Source organism: Salvelinus fontinalis, chromosome 5 (assembly GCF_029448725.1).
Source record: "Salvelinus fontinalis isolate EN_2023a chromosome 5, ASM2944872v1, whole genome shotgun sequence".
In the NCBI taxonomy this organism is placed as follows: domain Eukaryota; kingdom Metazoa; phylum Chordata; class Actinopteri; order Salmoniformes; family Salmonidae; genus Salvelinus; species Salvelinus fontinalis.
The window spans coordinates 3,020,547-3,033,725 of NC_074669.1; the positions used below are offsets into that span (position 1 = coordinate 3,020,547).

The 13,179-nt window shown below is 46.9% G+C and overlaps 1 protein-coding gene across 3 annotated transcripts in view; it reads right to left on the minus strand.

Moving 5' to 3' along the window:
- The window catches only part of tbc1d1 (TBC1 (tre-2/USP6, BUB2, cdc16) domain family, member 1), a 132,895-nt gene that overhangs the window by 62,749 nt on the left and 56,967 nt on the right, over window positions 1-13,179 (minus strand). The window lies entirely within an intron of this gene.

A 13,179-nucleotide genomic window follows, 5' to 3' on the forward strand; every position in this document is an offset into this window, starting at 1 on the left:
ACACCCACTGAGATCAGACTGGACACCCCCCCCCCCCCCAGTCTCACCTCTAGATACAGGTAACACCCACTGAGATCAGACTGGACACCCCCCCCAGTCTCACCTCTAGATACAGGTAACACCCACTGAGATCAGACTGGAACCCCCCCCCAGTCTCACCTCTAGATACAGGTAACACCCACTGAGATCAGACTGGAACCCCCCCCCCCCCCCCCAGTCTCACCTCTAGATACAGGTAACACCCACTGAGATCAGACTGGACACCCCCCCCTAGTCTCACCTCTAGATACAGGTAACACCCACTGAGATCAGACTGGAAACCCCCCCCCCCCCCAATCTCACCTCTAGATACAGGTAACACCCACTGAGATCAGACTGGAACCCCCCCCCAGTCTCACCTCTAGATACAGGTAACACCCACTGAGATCAGACTGGACCCCCCCCCCCCCCAGTCTCACCTCTAGATACAGGTAACACCCACTGAGATCAGACTGGAACCCCCCCCCAGTCTCACCTCTAGATACAGGTAACACCCACTGAGATCAGACTGGACACCCCCCCCCCCCCAGTCTCATCTCTAGATACAGGTAACACCCACTGAGATCAGACTGGAACCCCCCCCCCCCCCAGTCTCACCTCTAGATACAGGTAACACCCACTGAGATCAGACTGGACCCCCCCCCCCCCCCCCAGTCTCACCTCTAGATACAGGTAACACCCACTGAGATCAGACTGGACACCCCCCCCAGTCTCACCTCTAGATACAGGTAACACCCACTGAGATCAGACTGGACCCCCCCCCCCCCCACCTCTAGATACAGGTAACACCCACTGAGATCAGACTGGACCCCTCCCCCGTCCCAGTCTCACCTCTAGATACAGGTAACACCCACTGAGATCAGACTGGACCCCACCCAGTCTCACCTCTAGATACAGGTAACACCCACTGAGATCAGACTGGAAACCCCCCCCCCCCCCAGTCTCACCTCTAGATACAGGTAACACCCACTGAGATCAGACTGGACCCCACCCAGTCTCACCTCTAGATACATGTAACACCCACTGAGATCAGACTGGACCCCCCCCCCCCCCCCCCAGTCTCACCTCTAGATACAGGTAACACCCACTGAGATCAGACTGGACACCCCCCCCCTCCCCCCCCCCAGTCTCACCTCTAGATACAGGTAACACCCACTGAGATCAGACTGGACCCCCCCAGTCTCACCTCTAGATACATGTAACACCCACTGAGATCAGACTGGACCCCCCCCCCCCAGTCTCACCTCTAGATACAGGTAACACCCACTGAGATCAGACTGGACACCCCCCCCCCCCCCAGTCTCACCTCTAGATACAGGTAACACCCACTGAGATCAGACTGGACACCCCCCCCCGTCTCACCTCTAGATACAGGTAACACCCACTGAGATCAGACTGGAACCCCCCCCCAGTCTCACCTCTAGATACAGGTAACACCCACTGAGATCAGACTGGAACCCCCCCCCCCCCCCCCCAGTCTCACCTCTAGATACAGGTAACACCCACTGAGATCAGACTGGACACCCCCCCCTAGTCTCACCTCTAGATACAGGTAACACCCACTGAGATCAGACTGGAAACCCCCCCCCCCCCCCAATCTCACCTCTAGATACAGGTAACACCCACTGAGATCAGACTGGAACCCCCCCCCAGTCTCACCTCTAGATACAGGTAACACCCACTGAGATCAGACTGGACCCCCCCCCCCCCCCAGTCTCACCTCTAGATACAGGTAACACCCACTGAGATCAGACTGGAACCCCCCCCCAGTCTCACCTCTAGATACAGGTAACACCCACTGAGATCAGACTGGACACCCCCCCCCCCCCAGTCTCATCTCTAGATACAGGTAACACCCACTGAGATCAGACTGGAACCCCCCCCCCCCCCCCCCCCAGTCTCACCTCTAGATACAGGTAACACCCACTGAGATCAGACTGGACCCCCCCCCCCCCCCCAGTCTCACCTCTAGATACAGGTAACACCCACTGAGATCAGACTGGACACCCCCCCCAGTCTCACCTCTAGATACAGGTAACACCCACTGAGATCAGACTGGACCCCCCCCCCCCCCCCCCCACCTCTAGATACAGGTAACACCCACTGAGATCAGACTGGACCCCCCCCCCCCCCCCCCACAGTCTCACCTCTAGATACAGGTAACACCCATTGAGATCAGACTGGAACCCCCCCCCCCCCCCCCCCCCCCCCCCAGTCTCACCTCTAGATACAGGTAACACCCACTGAGATCAGACTGGACACCCCCCCCTAGTCTCACCTCTAGATACAGGTAACACCCACTGAGATCAGACTGGACCCCCCCCCCCCCAGTCTCTCCTCTAGATACATGTAACACCCACTGAGATCAGACTGGACCCCCCCCCCCCCCCCCCCCACCTCTAGATACAGGTAACACCCACTGAGATCAGACTGGAAACCCCCCCCCCCCCCCAGTCTCACCTCTAGATACAGGTAACACCCACTGAGATCAGACTGGACACCCCCCCCCCCCCCCAGTCTCACCTCTAGATACAGGTAACACCCACTGAGATAAGACTGGACACCCCCCCCTAGTCTCACCTCTAGATACAGGTAACACCCACTGAGATCAGACTGGAAACCCCCCCCCCCCCAGTCTCATCTCTAGATACAGGTAACACCCACTGAGATCAGACTGGACCCCCCCCCCCCCCCCAGTCTCACCTCTAGATACAGGTAACACCCACTGAGATCAGACTGGACACCCCCCCCCCCCCCAGTCTCACCTCTAGATACAGGTAACACCCACTGAGAGCAGACTGGACACCCCCCCCCCCAGTCTCATCTCTAGATACAGGTAACACCCACTGAGATCAGACTGGACACCACCCCCCCCCCCCCCCCCCAGTCTCACCTCTAGATACAGGTAACACCCACTGAGATCAGACTGGAAACCCCCCCCCCCCCCCCCCCAATCTCACCTCTAGATACAGGTCAACTATAAGGAACAACATACAGGTAACACCCACTGTTATTGTCAGGTTCTCTCTCTCTGTGTGTGTGGTGTGTGTGTGTGTGTGAGTGTGGTGTGGTGTGGTGTGGTGTGTGTGTGTCTGTGTGTGTGTGTGTGGAGGGCGTTGGCTCTGGTGGAGTCAGGGTGTTTGCAGAGGAGGTGGACGGTGCCACAGTGGCCGAGTGCGTCAGCATGTGTTTCTTAAGAAGTCTGGCGTGTTTGTTTCAGTGACTGTGCAAGTTTCAACACGCCTTTCAACACACACACACACACACACACACACACACACACACACAGTTTAGATTCACTCATCGACTATCAGGTTCTTCCATGCTACTCTGTGTTCTATTTGGTGTGTGTGTGTGTGTGTGTGTGTGTGTGTGTGTGTGTGTGTGTGTGTGTGTGTGTGTGTGTGTGTGTAGTACGTACAAGAGAGGACTCAGTAAACAACATTCACATAATGATCAGCCTCACCCTGAAGGCCTTCAGCTCAGTGGACTAACACAGTCTCGTAGGGCGCAGATGGTCCTTGGTTTCAAACCCAGTCAGTAGCAGCAGAGTTACATATTAAGGAAGTGTATATTTAACCAGCAGAAAATGCCTTGTTCTAAGACTTTAACCTGACTTAAAATATAACTAACCTGGATCTTGCCCTAATCCTCCGTTCCCAAACTTGACCCTCCGTTCCCAAACCTGACCCTCCGTTCCCAAACCTGACCCTCCGTTCCCAAACCTGACCCTCCGTTCCCAAACCTGACCCTCCGTTCCCAAACCTGACCCTCCGTTCCCAAACCTGACCCTCCGTTCCTAAACCTGACCCTCCGTTCCCTAAACCTGACCCTCCGTTCCCTAAACCTGACCCTCCGTTCCCTAAACCTGACCCTCCGTTCCCTAAACCTGACCCTCCGTTCCCTAAACCTGACCCTCCGTTCCCTAAACCTGACCCTCCGTTCCCAAGCCTAACCCTCCGTTCCCAAGCCTAACCCTCCGTTCCCAAACCTAACCCTCCGTTCCCAAGCCTAACCCTCCGTTCCCAAGCCTAACCCTCCGTTCCTAAACCTAACCCTCCGTTCCTAAACCTGACCCTCCGCTCCCTAAACCTGACCCTCCGTTCCTAAACCTGACCCTCCGTTCGCTAAACCTGACCCTCCGTTCGCTAAACCTGACCCTCCGTTCCCTAAACCTGACCCTCCGTTCCCTAAACCTGACCCTCCGTTCCCTAAACCTGACCCTCCGTTCGCTAAACCTGACCCTCCGTTCGCTAAACCTGACCCTCCGTTCGCTAAACCTGACCCTCCGTTCCCTAAACCTGACTCTCCGTTCCCTAAACCTGACTCTCCGTTCCCTAAACCTGACTCTCCGTTCCCTAAACCTGACTCTCCGTTCCCTAAACCTGACTCTCCGTTCCCTAAACCTGACCCTCCGTTCCCTAAACCTGACCCTCCGTTCCCTAAACCTGACCCTCCGTTCCCTAAACCTGACCCTCCGTTCCCTAAACCTGACCCTCGTTTCCTAAACCTGACCCTCGTTTCCTAAACCTGACCCTCGTTTCCTAAACCTGACCCTCGTTTCCTAAACCTAACCCTCGTTTCCTAAACCTAACCCTCGTTTCCTAAACCTAACCCTCCATTAGGTTGGACCACTATGCCTAAACTAAATGAATACCCACTTCCTACAAACTCAACATTTATGTACTTACTTTATGTACCTGTAACTACCTGTATTTATTTACATTAAATGACATTAAATGTTGTTGTTTACATTAAATACAGGTAGTTCCAGGTGTGGTATTACAACTAAACAGTAAATACAGGTAGTTCCAGGTGTGGTATTACAACTAAACAGTAAATACAGGTAGTTACAGGTGTGGTATTACAACTAAACAGTAAATACAGGTAGTTCCAGGTGTGGTATTACAACTAAACAGTAAATACAGGTAGTTCCAGGTGTGGTATTACAACTAAACAGTAAATACAGGTAGTTCCAGGTGTGGTATTACAACTAAACAGTAAATACAGGTAGTTCCAGGTGTGGTATTACAACTAAACAGTAAATACAGGTAGTTACAGGTATGGTATTACAACTAAACAGTAAATACAGGTGTGGTATTACAACTAAACAGTAAATACAGGTGTGGTATTACAACTAAACAGTAAATACAGGTAGTTACAGGTGTGGTATTACAACTAAACAGTAAATACAGGTAGTTACAGGTATGGTATTACAACTAAACAGTAAATACAGGTAGTTACAGGTGTGGTATTACAACTAAACAGTAAATACAGGTAGTTCCAGGTGTGGTATTACAACTAAACAGTAAATACAGGTAGTTCCAGGTGTGGTATTACAACTAAACAGTAAATACAGGAGTGGTATTACAACTAAACAGTAAATACAGGTAGTTACAGGTGTGGTATTACAACTAAACAGTAAATACAGGTAGTTACAGGTGTGGTATTACAACTAAACAGTAAATACAGGTAGTTACAGGTGTGTTATTACAACGAAACAGTAAATACAGGTAGTTACAGGTGTGTTATTACAACGAAACAGTAAATACAGGTAGTTACAGGTGTGTTATTACAACGAAACAGTAAATACAGGTAGTTACAGGTGTGTTATTACAACTAAACAGTAAATACAGGTAGTTCCAGGTGTGGTATTACAACTAAACAGTAAATACAGGTAGTTCCAGGTGTGGTATTACAACTAAACAGTAAATACAGGTAGTTCCAGGTGTGGTATTACAACTAAACAGTAAATACAGGTAGTTCCAGGTGTGGTATTACAACTAAACAGTAAATACAGGTAGTTCCAGGTGTGGTATTACAACTAAACAGTAAATACAGGTAGTTCCAGGTGTGGTATTACAACTAAACAGTAAATACAGGTAGTTCCAGGTGTGGTATTACAACTAAACAGTAAATACAGGTAGCTACAGGTGTGGCATTACAACCAAACAGTAAATACAGGTAGCTACAGGTGTGGTATTACAACTAAACAGTAAATACAGGTAGTTACAGGTGTGGTATTACAACTAAACAGTAAATACAGGTAGTTCCAGGTGTGGTATTACAACTAAACAGTAAATACAGGTAGTTCCAGGTGTGGTATTACAACTAAACAGTAAATACAGGTAGTTCCAGGTGTGGTATTACAACTAAACAGTAAATACAGGTAGTTACAGGTGTGGTATTATAACTAAACAGTAAATACAGGTAGTTACAGGTGTGGTATTACAACTAAACAGTAAATACAGGTAGTTCCAGGTGTGGTATTACAACTAAACAGTAAATACAGGTGGGGTATTACAACTAAACAGTAAATACAGGTGGGGTATTACAACTAAACAGTAAATACAGGTAGTTACAGGTGTGGTATTACAACTAAACAGTAAATACAGGTGTGGTATTACAACTAAACAGTAAATACAGGTAGTTCCAGGTGTGGTATTACAACTAAACAGTAAATACAGGTAGTTACAGGTGTGGTATTACAACTAAACAGTAAATACAGGTAGTTCCAGGTGTGGTATTACAACTAAACAGTAAATACAGATAGTTACAGGAGTGGTATTACAACTAAACAGTAAATACAGGTAGTTACAGGAGTGGTATTACAACTAAACAGTAAATACAGGTAGTTACAGGAGTGGTATTACAACTAAACAGTAAATATAGGTAGTTACAGGTGTGGTATTACAACTAAACAGTAAATACAGGTAGTTACAGGTGTGGTATTACAACGAAACAGTAAATACAGGTAGTTCCAGGTGTGGTATTACAACTAAACAGTAAATACAGGTAGTTACAGGTGTGGTATTACAACTAAACAGTAAATACAGGTAGTTACAGGTGTGGTCAGCTATTCTCTTCAGTCTACTGTCCTGGTATAACCTGTTCTGTGTGTGTACTTATGTTTGTGGATGGGCATTGTTGATTAAAGGTGATTTGTCACACTCCATCTGTAACCAGAGAACTGTAACAAACACCTGGCTAAGGTGAGAATGAAAGAAGGAATAAGAGAGAGAGAAAGAAGGAATAAGAGAGAGAGAAAGAAGGAATAAGAGAGAGAGAAAGAAGGAATAAGAGAGAGAGAAAGAAGGAATAAGAGAGAGAGAAAGAAGGAATAAGAGAGAGAGAAAGAAGGAATAAGAGAGAGAAAGAAGGAATAAGAGAGAGAAAGAAGGAATAAGAGAGAGAAAGAAGGAATAAGAGAGAGAAAGAAGGAAAAAGAGAGAGAAAGAAGGAATAAGAGAGAGAAAGAAGGAATAAGAGAGAGAAAGAAGGAATAAGAGAGAGAAAGAAGGAATAAGAGAGAGAGAAAGAAGTAATAAGAGAGAGAGAAAGAAGGAATAAGAGAGAGAGAAAGAAGGAATAAGAGAGAGAGAAAGAAGGAATAAGAGAGAGAGAAAGAAGGAATAAGAGAGAGAGAAAGAAGGAATAAGAGAGAGAGAAAGAAGGAATAAGAGAGAGAAAGAAGGAATAAGAGAGAGAGAAAGAAGGAATAAGAGAGAGAGAAAGAAGGAATAAGAGAGAGAAAGAAGGAATGAGAGAGAGAAAGAAGGAATAAGAGAGAGAAAGAAGGAATGAGAGAGAGAAAGAAGGAATAAGAGAGAGAAAGAAGGAATGAGAGAGAGAAAGAAGGAATAAGAGAGAGAAAGAAGGAATAAGAGAGAGAAAGAAGGAATAAGAGAGAGAAAGAAGGAATAAGAGAGAGAAAGAAGGAATAGAGGAGAGAAAGAAGGAATAAGAGAGAGAGAAAGAAGGAATAAGAGAGAGAAAGAAGGAACAAGAGAGAGAAAGAAGGAATAGAGGAGAGAGAGAGACTGAAAAAGAGAGAGAGAGACTGAAAAAGAGCGAGAGAGAGACACGGGGAGAGGTGGTAGATGGTAAATTGAGAGAGAGAGAGACACGGGGAGAGGTGGTAGATGGTAAATTGAGAGAGAGACACGGGGAGAGGTGGTAGATGGTAAATTGAGAGAGAGACACGGGGAGAGGTGGTAGATGGTAAATTGAGAGAGAGACACGGGGAGAGGTGGTAGATGGTAAATTGAGAGAGAGAGAGACACGGGGAGAGGTGGTAGATGGTAAATTGAGAGAGAGACACGGGGAGAGGTGGTAGATGGTAAATTGAGAGAGAGAGAGACACGGGGAGAGGTGGTAGATGGTAAATTGAGAGAGAGAGAGACACGGGGAGAGGTGGTAGATGGTAAATTGAGAGAGAGAGAGACACGGGGAGAGGTGGTAGATGGTAAATTGAGAGAGAGACACGGGGAGAGGTGGTAGATGGTAAATTGAGAGAGAGAGACGGGGAGAGGTGGTAGATGGTAAATTGAGAGAGAGAGACGGGGAGAGGTGGTAGATGGTAAATTGAGAGAGAGAGAGACACGGGGAGAGGTGGTAGATGGTAAATTGAGAGAGAGAGACGGGGAGAGGTGGTAGATGGTAAATTGAGAGAGAGACACGGGGAGAGGTGGTAGATGGTAAATTGAGAGAGAGACACGGGGAGAGGTGGTAGATGGTAAATTGAGAGAGAGACACGGGGAGAGGTGGTAGATGGTAAATTGAGAGAGAGACACGGGGAGAGGTGGTAGATGGTAAATTGAGAGAGAGACACGGGGAGAGGTGGTAGATGGTAAATTGAGAGAGAGAGACGGGGAGAGGTGGTAGATGGTAAATTGAGAGAGAGACACGGGGAGAGGTGGTAGATGGTAAATTGAGAGAGACACGGGGAGAGGTGGTAGATGGTAAATTGAGAGAGAGACGGGGAGAGGTGGTAGATGGTAAATTGAGAGAGAGACACGGGGAGAGGTGGTAGATGGTAAATTGAGAGAGAGACACGGGGAGAGGTGGTAGATGGTAAATTGAGAGAGAGACACGGGGAGAGGTGGTAGATGGTAAATTGAGAGAGAGACACGGGGAGAGGTGGTAGATGGTAAATTGAGAGAGAGACACGGGGAGAGGTGGTAGATGGTAAATTGAGAGAGAGACACGGGGAGAGGTGGTAGATGGTAAATTGAGAGAGAGACACGGGGAGAGGTGGTAGATGGTAAATTGAGAGAGAGACACGGGGAGAGGTGGTAGATGGTAAATTGAGAGAGAGACACGGGGAGAGGTGGTAGATGGTAAATTGAGAGAGAGACACGGGGAGAGGTGGTAGATGGTAAATTGAGAGAGAGACACGGGGAGAGGTGGTAGATGGTAAATTGAGAGAGAGACACGGGGAGAGGTGGTAGATGGTAAATTGAGAGAGAGACACGGGGAGAGGTGGTAGATGGTAAATTGAGAGAGAGAGAGAGACAAGAGGAGAGGTGGTAGATGGTAAATTGAGAGAGAGAGAGAGACACGGGGAGAGGTGGTAGATGGTAAATTGAGAGAGAGAGAGAGACACGGGGAGAGGTGGTAGATGGTAAATTGAGAGAGAGACAAGAGGAGAGGTGGTAGATGGTAAATTGAGAGAGAGAGAGAGACAAGAGGAGAGGTGGTAGATGGTAAATTGAGAGAGAGAGAGAGACACGGGGAGAGGTGGTAGATGGTAAATTGAGAGAGAGAGAGAGACACGGGGAGAGGTGGTAGATGGTAAATTGAGAGAGAGAGAGACACGGGGAGAGGTGGTAGATGGTAAATTGAGAGAGAGAGAGAGACACGGGGAGAGGTGGTAGATGGTAAATTGAGAGAGAGAGAGAGACACGGGGAGAGGTGGTAGATGGTAAATTGAGAGAGAGAGAGACACGGGGAGAGGTGGTAGATGGTAAATTGAGAGAGAGAGAGACACGGGGAGAGGTGGTAGATGGTAAATTGAGAGAGAGACAAGAGGAGAGGTGGTAGATGGTAAATTGAGAGAGAGAGAGACACGGGGAGAGGTGGTAGATGGTAAATTGAGAGAGAGAGAGACACGGGGAGAGGTGGTAGATGGTAAATTGAGAGAGAGACAAGAGGAGAGGTGGTAGATGGTAAATTGAGAGAGAGAGAGACACGGGGAGAGGTGGTAGATGGTAAATTGAGAGAGAGAGACACGGGGAGAGGTGGTAGATGGTAAATTGAGAGAGAGAGAGAGACACGGGGAGAGGTGGTAGATGGTAAATTGAGAGAGAGAGAGAGACTAGAGGAGAGGTGGTAGATGGTAAATTGAGAGAGAGAGACTAGAGGAGAGGTGGTAGATGGTAAATTGAGAGAGAGAGAGAGACTAGAGGAGAGGTGGTAGATGGTAAATTGAGAGAGAGAGAGAGACTAGAGGAGAGGTGGTAGATGGTAAATTGAGAGAGAGAGAGAGACACGGGGAGAGGTGGTAGATGGTAAATTGAGAGAGAGAGAGAGACACGGGGAGAGGTGGTAGATGGTAAATTGTTTATTACTTGTGATACATGTTATACAGGTATAAAGGTGGAGTTTACACATGATGGGACAGGGACAGTCTCTATAGGTATAGGAACAGGGACAGGGACAGTCTCTCCTCTCTTTAATTACTATACCAGACCAACAGTAACCCTGTCTGACCTATAGAGGTTACTAACTGTACCAGACCAACAGTAACCCTGTCTGTCCTATAGAGGTTACTAACTGTACCAGACCAACAGTAACCCTGTCTGTCCTATAGAGGTTACTAACTGTACCAGACCAACAGTAACCCTGTCTGTCCTATAGAGGTTACTAACTGTACCAGACCAACAGTAACCCTGTCTGTCTGACCTATAGAGGTTACTAACTGTACCAGACCAACAGTAACCCTGTCTGTCCTATAGAGGTTACTAACTGTACCAGACCAACAGTAACCCTGTCTGTCCTATAGAGGTTACTAACTGTACCAGACCAACAGTAACCCTGTCTGACCTATAGAGGTTACTAACTGTACCAGACCAACAGTAACCCTGTCTGACCTATAGAGGTTACTAACTGTACCAGACCAACAGTAACCCTGTCTGACCTATAGAGGTTACTAACTGTACCAGACCAACAGTAACCCTGTCTGTCTGACCTATAGAGGTTACTAACTGTACCAGTCCAACAGTAACCCTGTCTGACCTATAGAGGTTACTAACTGTACCAGTCCAACAGTAACCCTGTCTGACCTATAGAGGTTACTAACTGTACCAGACCAACAGTAACCCTGTCTGTCCTATAGAGGTTACTAACTGTACCAGACCAACAGTAACCCTGTCTGACCTATAGAGGTTACTAACTGTACCAGACCAACAGTAACCCTGTCTGACCTATAGAGGTTACTAACTGTACCAGACCAACAGTAAACCCTGTCTGTCTGACCTATAGAGGTTACTAACTGTACCAGACCAACAGTAACCCTGTCTGACCTATAGAGGTTACTAACTGTACCAGACCAACAGTAACCCTGTCTGACCTATAGAGGTTACTAACTGTACCAGACCAACAGTAACCCTGTCTGTCCTATAGAGGTTACTAACTGTACCAGACCAACAGTAACCCTGTCTGACCTATAGAGGTTACTAACTGTACCAGACCAACAGTAACCCTGTCTGACCTATAGAGGTTACTAACTGTACCAGACCAACAGTAACCCTGTCTGACCTATAGAGGTTACTAACTGTACCAGACCAACAGTAACCCTGTCTGACCTATAGAGGTTACTAACTGTACCAGACCAACAGTAACCCTGTCTGACCTATAGAGGTTACTAACTGTACCAGACCAACAGTAACCCTGTCTGACCTATAGAGGTTACTAACTGTACCAGACCAACAGTCACCTGGTCTCTCCAGCCAGACAGTTTACTTCCTCAAATATTTGAATGTGTTGCCTATAGGATTACTTAGCTCCAAAGTCCAAGTTGGAGGATGACCAAAACTAACAGTAACTCACACAGCAACAGTGACATCTAGTGGCCAGCTGCTGTCACTACACCAGTCTGGGCACTGACGGCTTAGGCCACAGCATTTCTATACGGTCTCTGGGACACAAACGCAGTCGTCATTGTCCGTTTTCTGTCCTTCATAAGATGAATATTTAAAAAAAATCTCCCCCGGACAAGTTACATACGTACGAAAGCGAACATAGTGGGTCTAATGATGGACAATCATATCCGTTGTCCATCATCTCATAACTTCCTATTGAAAAGCTATTGGCTCAAATCAGCAGTAATACTGTGTTTCTCCACTAGCCGCTCCACTAATCCAATGTCCTTCTGCATGTGCTGCTATTTAAATCAGGTTTGGGATTCAGTTCTATTCCATTTCCATACAGAACACTGATTCACATTCACATTCTAGAACTAGAAGGAATCATTTAGAATCGTTATCTTCAACTGTTTAATTGCTGCTATGGAAACCAGGACTAGCCAGGCTAAATGCATCAATTATTACTAAGGGGATTAGCCTGGCTAAATGCATCAGTTATTACGACGGGGACTAGCCAGGCTAAATGCATCAATTATTACGACGGGGACTAGCCAGGCTAAATGCATCAATTATTACTACGGGGACTAGCCTGGCTAAATGCATCAATTATTACTACGGAGACTAGCCTGGCTAAATGCATCAATTATTACTATGGAGACTAGCCAGGATAAATGCATCAATTATTACTATAGAGACTAGCCTGGCTAAATGCATCAATTATTACTATGGGGACTATCCTGGACTAGCCAGGCTAAATGCATCAATTATTACTACGGGGACTAGCCAGGCTAAATGCATCAATTATTATTATAGAGACTAGCCAGGATAAATGCATCAATTATTACTATAGAGACTAGCCAGGCTAAATGCATAAATAATTACTACGGAGACTAGCCAGGCTAAATGCATCAATTATTACTACGGAGACTAGCCAGGATAAATGCATCAATTATTACTATAGAGACTAGCCTGGCTAAATGCATCAATTATTACTATGGAGACTAGCCAGGATAAATGCATCAATTATTACTATAGAGACTAGCCTGGCTAAATGCATCAATTATTACTATGGAGACTAGCCTGGCTAAATGCATCAATTATTACTATGGAGACTAGCCAGGCTAAATGCATCAATTATTACTACGGGGACTAGCCAGGCTAAATGCATCAATTATTACTATGGAGACTAACCAGGCTAAATGCATCAATTATTACTACGGAGACTAGCCAGGCTAAATGCATCAATTATTACTAAGGGGATTAGCCAGGCTAAATG